Below are 7,017 nucleotides of genomic sequence, written 5' to 3' on the forward strand. Positions count from 1 at the left end.
TCCATTCACTACACCTCTGTGTCTATTTTGCCCTCCCCACCCTTGCTATGTTAGTTTACTTATCATGGAGGCCATGGCTGCAGCAGCCAGAACCTTTGGCTGCAACCACACTTTGCACACTGACGTAGAAACAAGTAGCATAGAAACAAGTAGCCTAGTTTGAGAGTAAATTCTAGTGCAACCTCTTTATTGTTAGGGCAAAAATGAGACCTAAAAGCAATTTAGTAAATAATGGAAAATAACAGTAAAACAAGCAAAGTGTCTATGATCACTTTAGAATAGTAGGTATTTAACAAATAATTGAAATTGAGTCTATGATAAGTTATTCTTGCTTATTATCCTCCTGAAATAACCTTCTCCCAAAGGTGAAGGGAGGTAAAGAGGGAATTTTAAGGTACGGAGTGTTCCTATATTCAAACTGCTACCCCTTCTAAGATGTTTTACAAACCTAGGTGAAGTATATATATTATAATTAGTGCACCAGTGGGGTCCTTCAGCCTGGCCTGTGTCCTCTCAGAATCCAGGACCTCTTGGGGGATGTCAGACTGCTGCAGGTTTTGGCTGATCCTCAAAGGCCAGCCTTCGGGCCCAAACTGGTAGTCCAACATCCCCTGAGGGATGTGGTAGTGCACGAAGCAGCAGGCAGCCGGGCAGGAGCCTGAGCCTGGGTTGGGCCATGCTGCTCCCACTCATCCTGGCCCCACTGGGCCTAATGCGGGTTGGCGCACAGTCAGTCGGGAGAGGCTGTGAGCTGTGTGTCTGGTGCCAGTCAGTCAGCTGAGTGGCGCTCCCGCTGTGGGAGTGCACTGACCACCAGGGGGCAGCTCCTGCATTGAGCGTCTGCCCCCTGGTGGTCAGTGCATGTCATAGCAACCGGTCGACCATTCATTCAGTTGTTCGTTCACATAGGCTTTTATATATATAGATTTTATAAGTGAGGTATCAGGAAGATTGAACATCGTGTCCAAGGTTACACAGCTAATAAATGATAGACCCAGGAGTTAAACCAGGATTGTCTGCTCCTAGAGCTGTATCCACTGCCCTGTGCCATGCCTGTTCCTGCAGAAAAAAACGGACTTATGTTTTTAGGGGTAAAATCTTTTATGTGAAAGAAGCCTCACTCTTGTTCTGTGCGGCCCAAGAGGTATAACTAGATGGGAAATGAAAGTTACAGAGACAAAAAAAATTTCAGTTTTATACAGAAAAGAAGGCTCTGGCAGTCTACATGGTCCACAGAGTATGCTTTGCTAAGAGCCCTTGTGTTGGAGGATTTGAGCAAATTTTAGTGAGTGATGGTGAAGGATTTCAGCAGATCCGTGGTTGAAGGAGATGGCAACACCTGAGAGCTGGTGTCGCTGTAGGTGGCTGCTCATTTCTAGATCCCTCCAGTGAAAAATATAAAGGAACTATCTCATCCAAAATGTTTACAGCTTCCTTAAAGGGGCATGAGAAATAAATTCTATTTTAATATTTTTATCTTTGCATTTGCCTTTTGGAATACCAAGATTATACCTGAAACCAATAAAAAGGAAAACATTAGGCTCTGCTCCTTTATCAACTCAGTGTATTTCAAAAAGTGAGCAACACTCTGCTGTCAGTGGTGTTAGTGGAGGGGGTCAGTGGAGACTCCGGGGAAAATGGGATGTCACTGGGGAGTTGTTATTTAAAAATGGATTTGCAGACTAGGGGCTACACTGAGGGCCCAGACTGCTTTTTGCCTATTGGCATTGTAAAAACCAACCAACCAACCAAACAAACAAAAAAACTGAAAAAACTGAAACAAACTTCTTTTCTTTTGTTCCTTCATTTTTTCCCCTCTCTGGCCCCTCTTCCCCGATCACAGTGTCAAAGTGTCTGAAAGGACTGGTTACTGTTTTTACGTTTTTCCTTTGGACGCCTGAGTGCTCCACAGGCAACAGTCTGTGTAGAAAACTCTAAGCCAGGGTCCAATGGCAGACTAAACATGTACTTTGAGTACTTGCAAAGCAAAGACACCCCAAAATAACTAAAGATGTTTTGGAAGACTTCAATATTTGGTATTTTAAAAAGCATCCTAGGCCCTGCCCCGGTAGCTCAGTTGATTAGAATGTCATCCTGATACACCAAGGTTGGAGTTCAATCCCTGGACAGGGTACATATAAGAACCAACCAATGAATATATAAATAAGCGGAAGAACAAATCAATCTCTCTCTCTCTCTCTCTCTCTCTCTCTCTCTCTCTCTCCTTCCCTCCCTCTAAAAAAATTTTTTTTTAACAAAAAGCCATCCTAGTAGTCAATTTCAGATGTATGCTGGACTTCCTCCCAGATATTTTATGAGATAGTGTTTTTAATTTCATACAGGAGAAGGAGTAACACAAAGTATTCAGTGTTTAAAGCCTGTAAAGATTTTCATTTGACCCAATACCAAAGAAATACAATTATAAAAATAATTATGAATAGCCTAAACTTGGCTCATTTATTTATTTTCTATTCTCTAGCTCAGGTTGACTAAAAACCTGAAGAAAAATGGGGTCTCTTCTGTGTAGATGCCTGGCTTCATCAGAAATAGCTGAGGTCTAGAAATATAATGAGTTAATTCAACAAATATTTTGATGTGATTACTCTGTGACAGGTCCAGCAGAGAACTTGGGACTCAGCACCTGCTCCCATGGAACTCAAATTGGGGACTAGTGACAATTTGTTAGGTGCTGACCAAGTTAAGCTGACCTTGACCTTTCTGTAGTATTTGGGAGCTAGTCCCAATTTTTCTTAATATTGCTTAGCAATCTATATAACCTATAAATACTGTTCTTTTCCTCCTCCTCTTCCCCTTCAGAGAGAAAAGTCATGGAAGCTGAAAAGAAGAGACAGACAATAACCTCCAAAGCCCTGTGATTTAGCTTAACATCAGTTGACACCAAGTTATGAAACTTGACTATGATTTTTTTTTTATATGACAGGAGGAAGTAACAGTCAACTGGAGAGGAAGGTGTGTGTTCCTGGCAACCATACAAGATCACTACACGGATGAACTACCCCTTCTGTCTCCCCGTTGGCCACCAATTGCATGGATCCAGCTTATACATGGCCTTTCTCTCTGTACATGACCTGCCAACATGGACACAAATTCTCCAGAACAAACCAACTGCTGGCCTGTATGTAGATGGACTCTTCAGAGCTTAAACCCAGTTTAAGTGGGTTCATAGGCTGGGGGAGGGGAGGTAAGAGGAGCTGTGCTTTCCTGAAGGATGAGAGGCTGATGCCAACAGGGGAACACAGGCTGTGTACTAGGACTGAGGAGGTTAGATGATTAGGAAGGAGGTAATGCTTACTACAGAGCAGGATTTCTTTTTCTTTTTAATTTCTTCTTTATTTTTTTAAAAAAATATTTTATTGATTTTTTTACAGAGGAGTAGGGAGAGGGATAGAGAGTTAGAAACATCGATGAGAGAGAAACATCAATCAGCTGCCTCCTGCACGCCCCCTACTGGGGATGTGCCCACAACCAAGGTACATGCCCTTGATCAGAATCGAACCTGGAACCCTTCAGTCCGCAGGCTCTATCCACTGAGCCAAACCAGTCAGGGCTTAATTTATTTTTTAAATCAAAGTACCATGTGTCCAGAGTTCAAATAGTGTAGCAAGGCTTGGTATGATAACTCTCTTCCAGTCCTCCTCTTCTCAAACCCTGATTCCCCAGAGCAATCACTTTCAACCCTTTTAGCTGGTTCTTTGGCATTTACCTCACTGTCTTTAAATCCCATGTTTATATTGCTACCCCTAGATCATCCAATTGTAGGCATTATCTTTTCACTTCCCTATAATAAGATGAGGATTTAGTTCACACTCTTTCTCGACACCAATTTTCATATCCTCACCATTACAATATAGTTAAATCTTAATTCTGTTTAGATCAATATTCAGTGCTCATATATTTTACTCTCAAAAAATATTTATTGCTGAGCCATGTAAAAAGTACTGTTACTTTTCCTTTCTGCATCATATTTTTTTGCATTAACAATTATTGCCTTTCCTCCTTTGTTTTGTTTACTGTTTTTTAAATTTATTAACAAGCCCCAAATTCTCCCAACTTCCATAAATCTCTCCCAACTTTCAAACACACAAGTTCTATCAGTTTAATCCTTTAAAAAAATTAAAAATTTATTTGAGAGAGAAGCATCAATGATGAGAGAGAATCATCCGTCGGCTCCCTCCTGTATATCTCCTACTGGGGATCTAGCCTGCAATTGGGACATGTGTCCCAACCCGGGAATCCAACAGTGACCTCCTAGTTCATGGGCTTACACTCAACTACTGAGCCACACCGGCTGAGTCCTTGGGGTTTTTTTCTGGAGATTTTTCTTGTTCCTTCTTTTCATTTTGTTTGACATTCTATGTTTGTTCATATGAATTAGACAAAATAGGTGTCTCTTCTAGTCTTGGAGAACTGGCCTATGTAGAAGTGGCCTCTGTGGAGGCTGTGTGCCTGGTGGGCTGTGCAGCCTGCTGGGAGTCCAGTGGGTGTCAAAGGCTTCCGGGTCACCGGCCTGCAGAACCTGCAGCAGCTCCGGGTGGAGAGGCCAGGTGCGCGTAGTACTGCCGGGTTGATCCTGCTTGCTCCTTTGTTCAGGGCCTAAATGGGCTCCGGGGAAGTGTCTGGGAACACGCTGCAGCGACCTTGCAGGTAGGCCAGAGCACCAGGATAGAGCCCCAACCCACCTGTGGAGGTAGAGGGGACATAAAGAATGGCGCTCTCCTGCCACTTCCACTGGATAGTTCCCAGAGAGTGCCTGTGGCTCCCCAGGCTTCTCTATCAAGTCTCTGTTGTTTATTGTAGAGAAAGTGGATCTGTGTAGTGTGGCCTCCGTGTGGGCTTCCTGTGCCTGGTAGAATTGGGAAGCCATGGGAGCTGGGCAGTTGCTAGGGCCCGGGGCACTGGCCTGCTGGCGTGGAGCCTCTGGGCAGTGAGGCCAGGCCTCTGTGATAACAGCCTGTTGTTCCCACTAACTCTCTTTCTTCGGGAAGCAAAAGGCTCCAGGCAGTGTAGCTGGGAAGAGCTGCTGTGATCTTGCAGGTCAGTCAAAGCCCCAGAATAGAGCCTGGCTGCCCAACATGGGAAAGTGGAGGGGGGTGTCATGGCGCTCACGGCTCCTCAGGCCCAGGAGAGTTCTCGCAGCTGCAGGAGGGCTCCCTGGTTCCTCAGCCTTCTCTCCTGGGCCTCTTCCTCTTGTCAGAAGCTGTTCATGCAGCCCTCAGCGGCCTTGCAGGGGAAACTGCTCTCTCTCTAGGCATAGATCCATAACTGAGTTTACTCATGGGAGGGGGCGAGTACCATGTCCTCCTACACCATGGCCGTCTTCCTAACTTTTATACTTCAGCCCTTCTATTGAGTTTTTTATTGCTCATTTCATTAAAAAAAATTCTAAAATGTCATTTTCTTCTTTAAAGAAAAAAAATTATTGTCTAATGGATACTGTTTCTTAGTTATATTTCTGAGTTATATCCCTAATATTACTAATAGTTTCTTTTAAATTACTTATTTGTTCAGAGTTTGCTTCCCCCAAAGTGCTTTTGTTTTCAATGACTGTTTTGGTCTCTGTGCCTTGTATTGGATTCAGGTTAGTTAATTGGGTGAGAAGTTTGATGGAAACTCTGTGCACATGCGTTGGCCTTTTTTACTTTGCTTTTCTATTTGGGTGACCTGGCTGGGCTGTTTCCTTGGAATTCCCTAATAATAGTTTTGTTTGTTTGTGTGTTTAAAAAAAAATTTTTTTTTATTGATTTCAGAGAGGAAGGGAAAGGGGGGGAGAGAGATAGAAACATCAATGATGAGAGAGAATAATTGATCGGCTGCCTCCTGCACATCCTACTCCGGGGATCGAGCCCACAACCTAGGCATGTGCCCTGAGCGGCAATTGAACGGTGACCTCCGGGTTCATAGGTTAATGCTCAATCACTAAGCCACACTGGCTGAGCTGTTTGTTTGTTTTCAACTGGTTAGGTTCAAAGAAGAATCTCTCAATTTCCTGTTTGGAGAATATATGTGTGGCTGCCCATGTTTAAGATGCTGAGTAGGGGAAAAGAAAGGGCTTTTAACATTTAGAATGTAAAGTCTTTTTTAAAATTTTTTTTCTTCATTGATTAAGGTATTACATATGTGTCTGTATCCTCCCATTGCTCCCCCCCCCACCCCACTCATGCCCTCACCCCCCTGGTGTCTGTGTCCATTGGGTAGGCCTATATGCATGCATACAAGTCCTTTGGTTGATCTCTCCCCTTACCTCCACCCTCTCCTACCTTCCCTCTGAGGTTTGATTGTCTGATTGATGCTTCTCTGTCTCTGGATCTGTTTTTGTTCATCAGTTTATGTTGTTCATTATATTCCACAAATGAGTGAGATCATGTGATATTTATCTTTCTCTGACTGGCTTATTTCGCTTAGCATAATGCTCCCCAGTTCCATCCATGCTGTTGCAAATGGTAAGAACTCCTTCTTTTTAACTGCAGCATAGTATTCCATTGTGTAGATGTACCACAGTTTTTTAATCCACTCATCTGATGGGCACTTAGGCTGTTTCCAAATCTTAGCTATGGTAAATTGTGCTGCTATGAACATAGGGGTGCATATATCCTTTCTGATTGGTGTTTCTAGTTTCTTGGGATATATTCCTAGAAGTGGGATCACTGGGTCAAATGGGAGTTCCATTTTTAGTTTTTTGAGGAAACTCCATACTGTTCTCCACAGTGGCTACACCAGTCTGCATTCCCACCAGCAGTGCACGAGGGTTCCTTTGTCTCCGAATCCTCCCCAGCACTTGTCATTTGTTGATTTGTTGATGATAGCCATTCTGACAGGTGTGAGATGGTATCGCATTATCGTTTTGATCTGCATCTCTTGGATGATTAGTGACTTTGAGCATGTTTTCATATATCTCTTGTCCTTCCTTATGTCTTCTTTCGAAAAGTATCGTAGCGCATTTTTTGATTGGGTTGTTTGTCTTCCTTTTGTTAAGTTGTATGAGTTCCCTGTAAATGT

The sequence above is a fragment of the Eptesicus fuscus genome, chromosome 6 (genome assembly GCF_027574615.1).
Source record: "Eptesicus fuscus isolate TK198812 chromosome 6, DD_ASM_mEF_20220401, whole genome shotgun sequence".
Taxonomy (NCBI): domain Eukaryota; kingdom Metazoa; phylum Chordata; class Mammalia; order Chiroptera; family Vespertilionidae; genus Eptesicus; species Eptesicus fuscus.